The sequence below is a fragment of the Melospiza georgiana genome, chromosome 1 (assembly GCF_028018845.1).
Source record: "Melospiza georgiana isolate bMelGeo1 chromosome 1, bMelGeo1.pri, whole genome shotgun sequence".
NCBI classification, from domain to species: Eukaryota; Metazoa; Chordata; class Aves; order Passeriformes; family Passerellidae; genus Melospiza; species Melospiza georgiana.
In genome coordinates this window covers 26,650,777-26,667,988 of record NC_080430.1, presented here as the reverse complement: position 1 = coordinate 26,667,988, position 17,212 = coordinate 26,650,777, and the positions used below count along the sequence as shown (strand labels likewise).

Genomic DNA, 17,212 nt, shown 5'->3' with positions numbered 1-17,212 from the left:
AAGAACAAAGTAAATTAAAATTCAGCCCCAATGAGCCTCTCATTTTTCATGTGGCCAATCTCAAGTTCAAGTTTGTCATAGAAAATGCTAATTTTTTTAGAGTTTGCCAATTTTATTTTTTCTGAGCTGAACCAGAGTATTTAATCTCAGGAGTAGAGGCAGATGTTTTTTAGATAACACACCTGTTCCCTTTAAGTTGGAAAGTATAGTCAAATTGCATTAGATTATCCACCTGCATGAGAGTATTTCAGCTGCAGAATTGTCTGCAAAGAGTTGATTATAGTTAGCTTGCAGCAGTTCAGATACTTGTTTCTGCTTCAAGGGCTGAATTCAGACATCATAAGACTCAGACTCAGTTGCTGCACTCTATCTCAGGGCTGTGGCACAGAAAACCATTTTCCTTCCTCCACCACTCAGAGGAAATTATTACCATGTGAGGCAAGCTCCCCACCACCCACTGAAGCACACAAGAACAAGCACAGAGGTGGGACCAAAGGTCTGTTTTCAACACCAGTGAACAAAAGGTGCTTAGTGCAGAGTACAAGACCAAGGTAAGTCTGTAATGCTGTTTCCCCATAATAACCTTCCAGCATCTCACCATTTGTGTCTCAGACAGTTCCCAGAGCCACAACATATTTTTTCTGGAAATCACCACCCACTACCTCACCTCAAGAAATTTAAGGTCCAGAAAACCAAAAGCTTTGTCTATTTCACAAAAAAGAAAAAAAGGAAAAAATAAGGAAAAAAATAAAATTAAAAGAATGGGATTCATTTTAGTCCTAAAAATTTCCTTTCCTTTCCACTGGTATAAGCCATCAGTTACTCTACATATGTTGTACCCATCTAAAATGAGGGCAAATCAGTAAAGGTAAATCAGGCCTAGCTACAAATCTCTCTCAGTGATCATTGCAGGGGAAATTGAGCCCACTTTCTCTTTTTTCCACTATAGAATTGCCAGAGTTTATGGCCAGGTAAGCAGAGGGTTCCTACAAATCTGTCCTTGGCAAACCTGGTACTCCAATCTCTGATTCTCCTTCACAGGACCAGGGACAGCTGAGCAATCTCTCTATGTGAAGAAAACCAAGAATGCCAGTTATTTTTGTTCCTCACTCCACATAATGGTAGTATTAAAAACTATAATAGACATTGTGTTCCCTGTGCACAGAGAACGTGCACTCTTTGTGCTGTAACACAACATATGCACTCTAGAAATCTACAAAAGAAATAACTTGACATTTTAATAATAAAGATACCCAACTATTCCCCTCCAAGCCTCTATGCAGACAGAGGAAATAGTGGCTATTGATAAGAGGTAGGTAATTTCCTCTGGATTCCTATTCATAAACTCCTTATGAGTGTTAACAATATAGGTCTTGCATATGATTGAAATTAAGATTTCTGCCTGGCAATACCTGCATTCCTCTAATGCTTGGCCTACAAAGGCTTTCAAATTTTTAAAATTGTTTGCATAGAAGGAGAAGATTCACTTTATTGTGAGCCATGGCAGCTTGGTAGGCAGATAAAGCTTTACCCGAGACTGGTGTGTTAACTCCTTTAGAGTTCTGATCTCCCTGTTCATTTACTTTTTAAATAGCAGACAGAATAGTGAATCAGATAGAAAATGGATGTAACTGCAAATTATGCATCTATCATGCTTACTGCATAGTAGTAATCTCTCTTTGACTTTCAAAAGAGTGAGATGGAGCTCTTTCGACATTACAAAATGTAGAAAAGTAAAATACAAGTTCTGCTTAGTGATGGCATTGAGAAATCATGATTATTGAAAAACCGTAAATAACAACAACCAAAAGATCCCTACCTAATGAATTGGACTTCCATGAGCCAAGGGTCAAATCCTGGGCAAAATCCATGGAAATATCTCATAGATAAGGGTTAATGTATTTGTGTGAGTTTTGTCAAAAGAATTATTATAAGATGCATTTTTCAGTGAGTGTTAAACTTCTCAAGTCAATGGGACCACATGAAAATGAATTACTTTTATGTAATTACTTTCATGTTCTGTAGTGACACCCTGACTGTACAACAATTAAGCCTCAGAACACCACAATGCTATTTTCATCACTCACTTAGGTTTCTCCCCCCAAGGGATACCCACACTATAGTCAGTATGGATAATTGCCCTGTGGCAACTATCCACATTCCTGACCATGCTGTATGAGCTCAAACTCCACATACTGACGTGCCCTCAGGCCTTCAGCTGTGCCTCCAGGATTCCCCACATCTTTGACAACTGCATCCTGAGAGCAACCACAACTTAACCGGCCCTGCCGGAGTCTCAGTCTTTGATTATTTTCTAGCCAAAGGAAAAGGACACCAAAGACTGGACTTGTCCATCAGCCCTTCACTGGCTATACGTGCACATAGTATCTGGCAGCCCAAAAGGGCCATGCATCAAACAAGTATCTGTTTTGCCAAGGAGCCAAGCCAGAGCATTCCAGAGGTATTATGTCCTGCTTACATCATTTTTCTGGATATAACTCATGCTGCGATGTACTGGAGAATTCTTCCTCCACTGAGAAGATTCCAATTCCTCAGAGGCCACCAAGATTTAGAGATACAGCACACAGGACAGAACACACAACATCGGATGCAATATTCTTGGGTTCATGTGAGGAGGTAGGGAGGCAGTGGGAGAACAGAACCACAGCCAAGGTTCTCTTCCCAAGTCATACAGACAGCAGATTAGTTACATGTCAACAAGTCACACCATTTTTAATCCTCCCAAAATCTTTGTTGCTGTTCAAGACAAAATATTTTCATTCACCTCACTCCACACTTTACACACTTTACAAAGAATTAATTCTGACAGCCCTGCTTCAAGGAACAGCATCCTGAGTGTTTTTCTGTGTTCTTGGTTCATCTGGAAGGCAAGTACATCCCTTTTCGCAAAGGACCCTGTCTTTAGCACACCCTGTAATGCTTTGAAACATTTGAGTTGGATGAGGAAAAACACCTCAGCTGTCAAAGCCCTAAACTGAAAGCTCCATCAAAGACAAGCAATGTTAAGAATCCTGTGCTAGTATGGACTTCCACACAAGCAGGACAAGTTAATAGTCACACACACATACATATATTTATATCTATCAATATGTGTTCATGTATGTCCTCTTTATACTTAACTTTGATCCAAAGAAATATTGATCTTTACTCACAGGAGCCTATGCTCTGTCCTCCCTGGCTTATCTCTGAATCAAAACTTGTTACCACCTGTCCAAGCAATCCTGCATAGTAACCTGGACCAAAAAAATACAAGTACAAGAAAGTACACTTTCTAAGAAGAAAATCCTTGATAAAAAACAGCACAGGAAAACATATTCTTTAAGATATACAGGCTTCCTTGCGAGCCTTTGCACTCAAGCACAGGGTGAGTCTTAGGTGTTGAGTGTTCTTCCAACACTCAACACCTGATACTCACCCTGTGCTTGAGACACCTTAACAGAAAATCCTTTTCTCAAACGCCTGTGCCCAGGAGAGCAACCACATAATTTGGTAGGATTCTCTTGGAATGTCTTAAGTTGTGGACAGGGTCTCTCCTCCCTCATACATCAGTGAAAGAGAAGAAAATTTAAGGTGTCACAAGGCACCTACATATGGCTGCATAGAATAGTAACAGATGGTTCTCCAGGAAGAGCAAGCAGGAGAAAGGGTGAGAGAGCAGAACCTCAAAAAGACAGAAGCAAGGCCAAACCAAATGTGTGCAGTAATCTTTCACAGATCATGATCTTGATTTTTTAATCCCTTCAGATGGCAGAGGAATGGCCATAACCCAGGATACTGATTCAAAGAATGTGAAGCAGTAACTGAGACTGGGATAATCACAGAATCTGAGATGCAGCAACCATCATCACAATTAACTTTCTTAACAACACAGGAAAACTTAACTGCTGGACCAATTATGCCATGTATTTTTCCAGATGTCACTCTCATTTTGTCTTCTGCATGAGTATTTATGCTAAAACAAACAGAATAACATGGGACTTTGTACAAATATGCACACATGGAATGTATTCAACCCCTACCCCTGATGCTGTGCATCAGGCATAGGATCACCAGCCAGGCAAGGGAGGGATTGTCCCACCCTGCTATGCACTGGGGTGGACTCACCTTGAATGCTCGAGGCAGTTTTGGGCACCACAATATAAAAAAAGAGATTAAACTGTTGGACAGTGTCCAAAAGAGCGAGACAAGAATGGTAAAAGGCCTTGAGGAAAAACCACTCCTTGAGGGCTGGCTGAGGCCATTTGGTCTGTTCAGCCTGGAGAAGAAGAGACTGAGGGGAGACCTCATTGCAGTTACAACTTCCTGTGAGGGGAAGAGGAGGGGCAGGCACGGAATTCTCTGTGACAACCAGCAACATGACCAGTGAGGGAATGGGCTGAAGTTGTGCGAGGAGAGGTTGAGGTTGGATATTACAAAAGGGGTTTTCACCCAGAGGATGGTTGGGCACTGGAACCCCCAAGGAAGTGGTCATAGCATGAAGCCTGACAGAGTTCAAGAAGCATCCAGACCATGCTCTTGGGCATGTGGTGTGACTCTTGGGAATGGTCCTGTGCAGGGTGGGAGTTGGACTCAATGATCCTTGTGGATCTCTTCCAAATCAGCATATTCTGTGATTCTGTGATATGCCTCTATTCAGCAGGGGATGGAAGCAAATATTTATATATGTGAAGAGTCTCACTGCAACCCGTGTTACATATTCATAGTTTAGAATATGTTTTGTTCTTTCGCTTGACCGGCACTAACAGAATCTCCATATCAGAAAAAAAGTGACATCAAGTAATTCCCCTTTCATTTCCCTTTTCAGTAGTGAAAAATTTACTAACACTAAAACTCTGTCTGGATTTATTTGCAACAACACAATGGACAAGTGCAAATATCCTTTGGCTTATCTGCTATTATCTTCAAAATAATATAGAAAGCACATAAGTAATGTGTAAAAACTTGCAAGGAGCTCAGTCCAGCTATTCACCTTAGGTCAAACACAGCAAAACATTTTGGCTTCCAAAGATTGTTGCACAGCTCTGCTAATACCAAGAAAAGAGAGTGTTTACCATTCTTCTGCAAGGCCTCTCTCATTGACAATGAGCTATGAATAGATTTCTGAGATATTGGATTTGTTTGGTGCTTTTAAATCCTTTTCTGAATCATATTTCTCTCCTCACATCCTTTTATTACAGATGAGTTAGTTGCAAAAGCACATAATATCCCAAAACATCAATCTGAGATGGCATAATGAGAGCAGGATTCACGGGGTGTTTTTTTGATTTTTTTTTTTAATCAATTACTGACAAATCGATACATCTTATACTATTTCTGCCTCCCAGTTTTATTATTTCATAAGGTCTGCAACTTCAATTAAAGATTAAATGTGTTGAGTTATCATACCATTAATTGTTCTGAACTGGTGAATTGTTCCTGGTTATATATGAGTGTCCTTGTTTATGACAAACAGGACGATTGCCTCCCGCAGAGGCGCTGTAGCTGTAGTGAGATGTCCCACTGAGCACCCAGCATTACTGCTGCCGGGAGTGTGTGTGCTTAGTGTGACTTGCAGGGAACTGCTCTGCACCTCCAACTTCCCCACCCGTGTCCTCGTGGTTAGTCAGACAAGTGATGGAGCTGTTTGGAGATGAGCATCTAAAACTAGCCCGAGATAGGTAGCACCTTCCACTCCTCTGCACCTCTGATTTAGCTTTGTTGTGAGGTTCCTGGGGTTGTTTTTTGTTTTCTGGGGTTTTTTGGGGGGTGGGAGGAGTTGAAGTCTTTCTTTGTAGGTGGTTTTGGACATTTTAAAAAGCTCTGAAATCTTTTTTGTGGAAAACTTTGTTCAACCTGTCTAAAGGTAGTGCAGAAAAATGTCCTGTTATTTCACTGATGGGCTTTAGATCAGACTACACCCAGCAAATACTATAGGCAAATATTATACTTTTCTTCACACATTTGCTGCTTTTTATAATATATTGAGAGTACATTTCATAACCCCTAGGGCTCTCTCCTGCTAGTACTTTTCCTCAAAAAAGATGGCATAAAAAGGTAAAAGGAAAAATAAATCAACATAAAACCCTCAAGCTTTACTTCTCCAAAACATGTAGTAATCTTGGTTATAGTCAGCACATATTCTTAGATCTCATTGAGTTTAACAGGAGACTTCTTTTAAACACATCCATTCTGAAAAATATTCCCTCTTGGTTAATAAACTAAAGAACCATTTTCTTTAGACTCCCAGGCTTGCTTTTACTTCAAGCTGAGTTTTGCTGTGAATGTTACAAACACACACTGACCTCATATCGCTTTAGCCTGGAAATTTAGCCTAGAAATACCTTTGTAAGCAAAGGTTAAGTAAAGTAGGCAACAGGAGGAAGAACAAGGCAATTTCTGGAGGATAAATCTTTACTCCTGTGCCTCGGTCATAATATTCATCTTGTTCATTTATGCTGAGGCTCAGGATAGAATTCAACAACGTATCTGTTTGGTCAAACACAGAGATTTTCTTTGCCAGCATGTGAGTAATTTCCAAGATGAAGACAATTACACTTGTGCACAGCTACCCACCCATGCTAACAGTTCACCTAAGAGGAGGGTGCTCTTTCTTTGCTCAAACACTCTGATTTCCTAACTGAGCTGCATATGTGCAGGACTAGGGATAGTTCCTGCTCCTGTAGCTCAAGGACAGCCTAGCCAAGCACCTAAGCTGTCTGCATCTGGCTATGCAGTTATAAGAGCCCCAAGTGTGTTCTCCACAATAACTCTCTACAGACTTCTACCTCATGAAAGGTACTAAACTCCCCAGTACCAGCCACTGGGACAACTCCTTCTGTTCCTAACAAAATAATCTATGTGAAATCCCACTACAGAAAACTAAGAATATATTTGTGAAAATTTAATCCACAGTATCTTCGCTTAATACTGCAAGTCATATCTTTTTAGAGATCCATGGATATCTAGGGGGAGTCTGGGAAGTGTGTTCCATCAAATTCTGTTGCTGTAAAGTGTCTGTAGAGTCTAATAGTGGTTAGTTTTTACTGGGTCCTTTCAAATCAGTCGAGATAATCTCATGGTAGTGTATTCAGTGTGTTCCACAGGATACAGAAACGAAATTTTGGCCAAATCAGTTCATTTAATCTAGTGTCCTGATCCTACCTATGGCCGATATCAGGTATTTCTAATGAAGCTCTAAATAATGCAGCACATAAATATTTAAGAAACATATATTGTTCACATTCTGGGGAAAAAAATCTACTGCTCCCCCTGAGCAAGTGCCGAATATGCTCCCTGTAGGAAAGTCTCTTATGGCAGCATTAAGCATTTAAGGGTTTGTTTCTGTTTCAAAGCTTAACAGTTTACACAGTTTCAGTACAACTAGCCAAGAGAGGAAGCAACAACAGAAGGTGTGCACAGTCACATATGGCCAGATCAGGGGAACCATCCGGACTTAATACCGGCTGAAGCTCTGGCCAAGAAATGTTCCAGATATCCAGAGAGAAGTCTGTGGGCACTTGGGCAGTCTGCACGGTGGCAAACAAAGTTCACACTTATCCTAGACCTTGCATTGTCAAAATTAGAAAAATTCTATTTAATTAAAACTATGGTTTTATCCATCCCCACCTCTAAACAGCATGCACAGTAGCTTTTACTTGTTTTCAATTTTAGAAGAATGCAGTTTATGCCAAGCCTGCTGCAAAGATGATCTGAGAGAATTGTGTGAGATAAGCACATAAAAGTTTAAAGTAAATATATCAAAGAGCCCTTGAACTCCTTTGCTAGTCATTCCTACTATCTTTTACAATATTCAGTCTTGTTACAAGACTGCAATACAAGATGTCCTGGCACTCTAAAATCTTCTTATTTGATACCCAGACATTCTGTAATAAATCTGCAATGAAGTCCTTAAGGGTTTATTTCTTACTTTTCAGCAGCTAGGCACAAAATGTTGGGCTACAAAGTGCTTACAAATTAGATCACTGGAAGGGAATGGAATGCACTGTTATCTACTGAACCAAAGATGGGTCAAATGGCACTTTGATTCTTGTGGTGAATATGACTGCGACCTTCACATAGCCCATTGACAGAAAGCAATTTTATTTACATTTTTAAATCCACATAAAGGTGAAAGATGTACCACTACAAAATGAAACATTAAATTTTTTTGTCACAAGGCATAACTGAGATCCCCCAAGGGCACATATAATCTGAAATGAAGCAAGACTTTGTTAATCCTGCTACCAGTATGTTTCACCCAGACCTTGTAGTACTGGTGATCTATTTTTCTTTGCCAGTCAAAAAATCTCCTAATTTTAAGATGGAGAAATAAGAAATAATGAGAGACTGTTTCTTTGTCCCTTAACTGTTCAGCACAAACAGACCATTAATTATGTTTGAGCTACTAGAACAAGCTAGTTTCATCTGTACAGATAAAAAGATCTACCCATAAAGAGATGGCAGCTTGAAAAAGCCTTATTCAAAATGAAATATATCACATCCTCTGGGGCCAACAGCACTATAATGTCTATACTTCTAGAACAGAGTCTTTAGGAAATAATTAAAGCTGTGTATAATTGGATACAATCTGCATGTTAAAACACTTATAGAACAGCATATTTTTTGTATGTATACCAAATGTGCCTGTCACTTTCAAATTTTAAATGCATATTTTAAAATCTATCCATTACACCACTGTATTCCCTGTGCATTTTTTAAGAACCACATGATGAAAAAGTTACTACTAAAATTCTTGTTTGTAAGCACCACAGAGTGGTAGTGTTATAAAGAAATTATAAATATCAACAACAACTGCATTTTTCTAACCATTCTGCTTAACCATGGAGCTACTCCAAAGTACAATATTTGAAAAAGGGCAACAGTTATTCACACAATAACACCATATTGCAAAGTACTGTCACACAGAGCACCTAGGAGGATACATACATATGTTTATAAACTATAGATGGTTCTGGTAGCAATGGCTGTGATTAAGGCTGCCTGAAACTTCATGGAAAGACACTTTTTTTCAGTTGCTTGTAAGTTTGTTGAACTCCTTGTTACTTGGAGCAAAATTTTTCCCTGCAAGGTATCTACCTGACTATTTATACAGTCTTTGTGGAAAGATTAACACAAAATCTTGGAGAACAAGACTACAGGAAAATATCCCTGGCTTTGGAAAATAAAGCAAAACCAGTTTTTCTTTGAGAAGTCCTAATGCTGCATTTCTGGAGAAGGAAAAACCTTTAAAATGTGTCAGGCATGTAATTTTTATGATTCCTAGAATGCCCATTCAAAGACAGGGTAGTTTGCTGGGTGTTTTCAATATCAAGCCTTAACTACTTCCCAAAATGAGCTCAGTTCCTACAGCTAAAAATCATGAGTATTCTTTATATGTTTTAACACTCAGAATGACCTATACATGTTTCAGCTCTGGAAAACAGAGTTTGCTTTCTTCAGCCCAGAGAATTGGTTGCACCAAGCAAGAACATCCCTTCAATCCTTCTAGATCAACAAAATAAGATGCTGGAGCCAAGTTCTCCTATTCTTTCCTGACAGCTCCTGCAGGTGCACTGAGAATGAAAAAGCAGATAGACATGAAGAGAACTTGCAATCCAGTAATTCAGTACGGGTTTTTATGCATGGATGATAGATACAAATCATCAAACAAAGGAAATTATAAGCTTAAAAATCATGGATGGGGAGTGAGGGTAGTGGTGTGCAAATTGGTAACTTGTTGCAAGCTAACATATGCATCCATAGCTAACCATGGGTATTGCTCTTCAGGAAAAAAAATAATGCTTTCAGGATCTTGGGCACATAAACAGCTTTCCAGAAGCAATTAGTTACTAATTAGTTACTGTGCTATGACAGACTGACAGGGTTTCTTAAAATGTAAGATGAGAACAGGACTTATATGTAGCTGTGAAGATAATGGAGATTCAGCAAGCAGATGAAGTTCAGAACTGCCTATGCTTACTGTTAGCAAACTTGGAAGACCCTTCAGGCTTCGTCCAGAAGGTGTCTATAATCACTACAGTGAAAGCCTTACTCTCTTTGTCCAAGGGACCTGTTAAATTTCATAACCTGGAATTAGCTGCCCTCATATTTCTGTTGGGAAATGTTTCCTGAAAGCAGCATTCATAAAAGCTACTAAACTGTCCCTACTAAACAACCAGAGACAAAAAGGAGCTAACTTAAACACTTTCTGACATTTCTGAAGCACAAATGCTCCTAGAATTAGGTTCCTTATTTTGCTGTTGCTAGTATGCCCAATGAATAGAATTGGCAAGGCAGCATATCTTCAGCTTTCTGGTTCAAGAATTTCTTACACATGATAATAAAGCTTTTTTTCTGATATAGGGCTCTCAAAATCTCAAGTGCTTCCATTAGGGGTGAACTCAAATACATAAGGCCAAAGAGCAAGAGACAGAGACTTAATTACACAAATGTCTCAGAATCTACCGACAATGAGATCCTGTTTCAGATTAAAGCAGTCCCTGACTGTATTAAACCAAGCAGAATAAAATGAACAAGAGAATCAAGAAAATTCCACTAAGACTATTCCACCAGGCAGTGGTTAAAGCAATTACCTCTATTTGTAAGGTTTGGATGCACATTTTCTGAAGAAGTAAAGAAACTGAATCTCTTAAATCCTTAACAGAAGCTTCAGTCACTGGGCTGATGAGAAAAATATGAACAAGTAACAGAGAAAATGAGAGTGGAAAAGTCCTGTGACCCTATCAAATCTTTTGTAAGTCTAGGGTGTTACACACCCAACTAGAACTGCTTCCTGATGGTCAGCATTCCCTTTTTCGGTTTTGGAGTTTTTTGAACCTTGAACCTTGAACCAAGCCTGTGACTGAACTCAGAGTTTCAGGTTTGTGGGTAACATTGACTCAGATGCCAACAATGCAAGATGTAAACAATCCTTAAGTAGTCAAGAATGAAATAGAGGTCTAGGCTCAGAGGTGGAGACAGGCTCTAGTAAAAACAGACATCAAAGCTAAGCAATTACGACAGGATGAATCTTTATTCAAATTCTGGGGGTTTTGAGATTTTATTTTGATTTCAAAGAAGGAATTTGTGTTAAGATTGCCTTTTGATTACTGTACCTATTTCTGCGCAACTACAGTGACTCATTCATATTTTAGAACCAACAGTATTCCATTAAAGACTAAACTCCTGTTTATTCAGGGAGAGGAAATAATATGCATTTCCTACCATTCCCAATGAGTCTTCTGGCAAAAGTAGAGGTCACTTTTATGCTGATATTTCTGCTAAGAATTCTCTGCCTAAGCAGTGATACATTTAGCATCCTTAAGTAACTTGAAATTACTTTCACTGTCAAAGAGAAGTATCTCAATTCAAAAAAAAAATAGTTGAGACCATTTTCTGTCAGGCTATCTCTATGACAGCTTTTGTTTCCTAAATACGTACTCAGAAGGCATTGGAAACCAGGATAAATTCATCAATGTAATTTCAGTTGTGTAGATTTTTCCATCCCCACTGGGCATATTTATTGGAATCTTACTGTAGCTGGTCACATTATTAATAGCAAACAATTTATTTGATTCATTTACCCTATACTTCTGTTCATTAAAAAGCTTCTCCCATTTTGATTTCTGCTTATTTTATTCATAAGCATTCAGTGAATGTTTCCAGCATATTTTAGTCTGGGAAGGTAAATTATTTGTTTGGAAACTCTTTGCCTCATCTAATCACAATGATTATTTCTTTGCTGGAGATGCTGTGACTTGAAATCTTCCGTTAGTATTGTCTTTGTTCACCTAACTGACTTTGCCACTGTAAGTGCAGTATCAGGAACACTTCTGACATGAATAGTGAATATCTAGGATCATATTTGAAGCACTGACTTACCAAGGCATACACAATCCATAGGAAAACAACCTTTCTCTAAACATTCATCAGACAAAACAAGGGGTATGTTGAAAACATGTTTAAACAGGTGTATGTTGAAAAATGAATAAAAAACCAAGAGAATACAGAAAATTTAAATCCTTAGAGAAGCAAGAACCTTTATAAATGGATCCTCACACTATTATCCCAACTCACGTCAAGCCACTCCCTTATTGTCCAATGATATATTTTTCCAACACAGAATGATCATTCATTCCAATCACCAATTGATCAGCTCCAGCTAAATCAAGGCCAAAAAGGGCCGATAGGAGTTGTAAGCATTCTATGAAATGAGAATTTTAGCATGTATGAGCAATGAGTTTGCTGGTTTTATAAATGTTATTAGCATAACTCCACTGGAGCTAGTTTCCTCTAAACATGCTGAAGACAAAATTGCTCCAAACATCCCTACAGTCTTTGAAAACCTAACAAAAAAACAGGTCACAAAATTCAACCATGCAAGGTGGACCTTGCTCAAAGAGGACTAAATTAAATAGACTCATGTTAGACTCCATCTAATTTCTCTGTTATTACACAAAGCTGAGGTGAAAAAATCTCCCACAGAATCTCCCTAGAACCACCACTTTCCCACAAAGTAACTGTTTTTGATGAATACAAAAGCATATATGCCTCTCATTACCTGAAATGTTTTATAGGTCAAGAGGTTAAAACCTTTCCATCGGCAATGGAAATGTAGGTACAGATTTAGAGAGTGTAAAACACCTGAGCAAAATTGAGTCAGGGACCAGCCCAGGGAGATGAATTTAGCCTGAATCAAGAAGCTAACGAAGTCACAGCTCCACCTGTTGAGCTAAAGCAAATCAACCACCTGGAGCAGCTGGCAGCACAGGTTTGTTCTTGTGCCAGACGTAGATGACTAACACTGTGCTGCTTGGATAAAGTAAAATATCAGAGTTTAAGGACAATCCATGCAGTCATTCCTGTAGGTGAAGGATGGCAGCCACGGAGCCATTCTGCCAGGGGACAAAAGGACTGGGATCTACAGGAAGGGTCTTGTGGCAGGCCAAAGAAAGGATGACATTCTTCTGGGTAAATTTACTAAAGAATAAAACAATGACAGAAACAATGCTAGAAATAAAAGTGTATAGAGCCTGCTCAGCTCTTTTTTACTTCACAGAAGACTAAGTTGCTCAGAGCAGAGGCTATGAATGCCACATACCCATACATACATATTCTTTCACAGTCATCAGAAATGTTCACTACCTCTTTCCTGTGTGAACTATCACTAGCCAGTTCTCACAAAGAAAATCAAGCTAAAATGGAATGAAATATCCCAGCCATCTTATAAAAATGGAAATATTTATCAAGCTAAAGACCCCATTTTACAGCCAAAGAAATCAATGGCGAAGTTCTTCTGAGCTGAGTAGTTCTGAATCAACATGCAAGTTTCTTGCAGAAGAATAAATAAAGCTACATTTTTTTGCTTTACATGGTCATTGTTCCAGTACATTTTTCTTCTGAAAGAAAAAAAAAATAAAAAGAATCTACAGTGGTCTGCAGAACATGTACATCAATTGTGCACTTTAGACCTCAAATATAGTTCTGCAAAATGGCCACACATGGCTTTCTGAGCCATGTCACCATTTACATCTTTTTGTAGTTCTAGACAGCAGTAAGGGTGCTGTCTAAATGCTTCAAAAACATATTTACAGGAAGGAAAAAAAAGACACATTAATTATCTATTTGAAAATCCTAACTTTAGTTTAATTTCATAGATAAATGTATTTTTGTAGACTATTTCTTCAAAAGCTGGAGCAGTAGTCAGAATGAGTCATAAATCATGACTCAAAACTTAAAATTAATCCAAAAATAATTATTATCTCATAATTATAGGAATTATTTTCTCATTAATTATTATCCAATAATAACAAAGACAATGTTTTTAGGATAAGGGATAGTATCAAGTGCGCTACTTGGTAATAGAAAAATATTGTAATAGATCCTGAGTAGTCTAGAGGTAAATTCAGCAGATTCTTGGCAAAAAAACTACTCTGTGATATTTTTGAAGACATGGATCTGTTATCTTTTCCTCCATAGAAGAAGTTTTATATCCCAAAAAAAGAAATGCAAAAACCATACTGCATTCACTTTCTCCTAGCTCAGTAAAGCACTGAAGCATATGAGACAAGTGTTCTGACTTCAGTTGAGATTGTGTTTTGCTTCTAAAAAGTAGTTGCAAGCTATTGGCCTTCACTCTGAAGTGTCTGCTACAACACTGCAATTTCAGAATATCCTAAAAATTGTGAAGAACAACAACAGCACCTCCTCTAATGTTCTTAGTCATACATTTCCATATTCGAGTTGCGTTAGACTGGAAGACTGAACCCTATAATTACAATCTGCTAATCCATACAATAACTTTTCCAAGACTCACAGTTTGCCCTAGCTAGCAAATATTCATCACATTTAACAGATAACAACAATCTATATTCCAATACATTTGTAATCCTGTGGGATGGTACCTTACAGCAATGACTTGTGCTGGCACAGAGAGCAGGGCTGCTCACAGAGGATGGAGACACACAGCAAGAGGTCCCACTGAGTCAGCACAGACAGAAGCTAAAGAGATAGATGATGATTCACACGTGCCACAGTCTTGTCAAGGACCAGATAATATTGGTTTTTTAACCACTCTGAGTGACCACTCCCAGATATGATTCCACTGAAGGTATCCATGCACTTCCCTCTGCTTGCAACACGTACTACACTGCCACCTGCTACAAGCAAGTCAGCTAAGCAAATGTGATGGTTTGTGAAAGCAGAGAGAAGAGAAAAGCAGGAATATAAAATGTGGACATTGTCAAGTAATATCCATTGCAGATAAAGGCAGCTGGATGGAGCCCATCTTTTTAAATGGTGAAGGTTTTCATATACTATTTATTATGCGCATCGTTTATGTCACATTTCTGTAGTCTTTCTTATCTTCCCCATCCTTTAAGATCTGTTCACTCAGCAATTGTCCTCTACAGAGCTACAATATTATTGCTATGTTTTACCTATCAATATTTCTTACAAAATCTCCTCAAGGTGCAAAGCATTCCCCACATAAACATTAAGAATAATCTCTATGTAATACAGAGTAGTTGCAGTAAGTGACAGCAGAAATTAGTCTAAATTAGAGTCAAATTGCAAACTAACATTCTGATTTTAAGCACACCAATATTTTACAATACTGCTATTGACAGTGCAATAAGCATGAAGACACAGTTTTAACATTATTCCTATTTTAAGTCTATCTCTTCTTTTGCAAGACCTCAAATGCTATGCATGAGAATGTAAATATCAAAAGCAGTCCATTAATTTTATATAAGCAGTTTTATGTACCTGAAGGCCTATGACAATATTTCTTGACAAAACAGCCTAGCAGAAGGATTATTTTTCTAAAGTTCAATCAAGAATAGCTTATAAAAATGACTGCGCAGAAAAATATTATGGTACAGGTGGTCTGAACTACCCATAACAGAAATTCCATTAGCTAAAATCTTTTAAGAGCTGCCAATTACACTTTCAATTTGAAGTGGTATCTGAATAGTGACAAGCAATTCCCAGAAACAGAAATGGTCTCCTTAATCTTCAACATAAACAGAATCTGTCCTCCTCACACAAGTAAACAAACCATTGATTTACATGGAATCCTCTCTTGTATTACACTGCAGGATCAGGGCATAGGATCTGCAGCAGGGCAGTCTTTGTTTATCCACAGTGTTTTCAATACATGGGCAGAATGTTTCTCGTTTGCTATTTTTACTTTTACCCAGTAGCTCACATGCACCTCTAAAACAAGTGCAGGAAATATTGTGCCAGCTGAAAGTTAACTCACACATAATGCAAGGCTGACATAGGGCAGGGGAAGGGGAAAGAGGATCATAAAACACTGGTCACTAATCATTGGTAATCCTACTCCTGTTATTTCAGAGCATGTTCCAACTAGGAAGGTAAGAAGCACCTTTTAATTTTCAGCTGAGGATACTGTACTGATTAGATTTAAGTGACACTCTACTTTTCTTTCTAAATAAATAAATATAATTCTAATGTCTCATATATTACTATAATATTAATAATTAATTAATATATTTTTAATATATTGTATCTATTATAATTATGTGCCTTTCCAAGAACCAAGGTTATTAGATAACTTTCCTACTATTATTTTGTCTGTCAGCTCTGCTTCTAAAACAAGTCTGCTGCACAGCTATCACCACATTTTCAAAAGCCCAGCAAAATAAGGGCATTCACAAGTGCTCTTGTGCACACAATAACCAGGTTACCCAGACAAAGAAACAACCTGGCTCTTTGTTCTTTTGTTTTTTGTGTCAAGTCTGGGTTAGAATATGAAATCTGAGGAAAAGAGGGCACTAATGTCATAATCATTTGGTAGGCCTAATTTCTCTCCCTTCCACAGCCTGCAGATCTGAAAAGGGCAGTTCATCTTTGCATGCACTGGTCAATCTGTCATCAAAGTGATCAAACAGATTAACAGGGGAGGTGATAATGCACAGGACAAACTAACTTGTGAATGGGCAGGACAGAGACCACCTAGTGGACAAAACATTTTTGAGCAGATACAGGGGGTAAGGAAGAAAATATTACTAAATTTCTCCTCGGAGAGGAAAAGACAAGGCAGCGTGAGAGATGATGCAGTGTGCAAGGCAGATGAACGTCCCTGAGACATTTGTCACTGGCTGGACGGTGAGACATTGACATTAATGAGGGTGGCATTTGGAAGATAAAAGCAGTATCTCTGCAGCAGACAATGCAGTTGTGAGACACCACGCACAGGGATATGGTGTAATCAAAAGGGACTGGAGAATGTTCACATCCAGCAAAAGCATCACAATCACTACTGGTATTCATGGGAGGATATGGATTAGGAATAAATGGCTTATGGTTTTGTCTGGAAGGCTGGTAGAGATTGTGGGTTATTTTACCTCTGAGCCCAGTCAATTCCCATCACATTCCTTTATTGAAGGACTCTTCATCAGTCATTCACTTACACCTGCCTTGCCAAAAGTCACTGTTTCATTGACAAGTGCTTTTCAGGCAGTAGAGCTCTAGAGGATAGCTCTGTTGATAGTAAGTGGGATTTACAGGGGTGGAGGCAGTTGCCTGTGATTATCTCCTTGTGAAAGCAAGTGGAGGGCTGGGAGATACCCTGAGCACTGTCTGCCAGGACACAGGCAATCAATCGAAGGGAGCAAGATCTGGCTGCCCCTCACAGGTGCCTCAGAGTGCCACTACCCCGAGAAATGACATCAACTGTGTCTGAGAGACA

The 17,212-nt window shown here is 38.7% G+C and overlaps 1 protein-coding gene across 2 annotated transcripts in view; it reads right to left on the bottom strand.

The window, feature by feature from the left end:
• The window catches only part of NXPH1 (neurexophilin 1), a 136,252-nt gene that overhangs the window by 110,128 nt on the left and 8,912 nt on the right, over window positions 1-17,212 (bottom strand). The gene's annotated exons all lie outside the window — the stretch shown is intronic.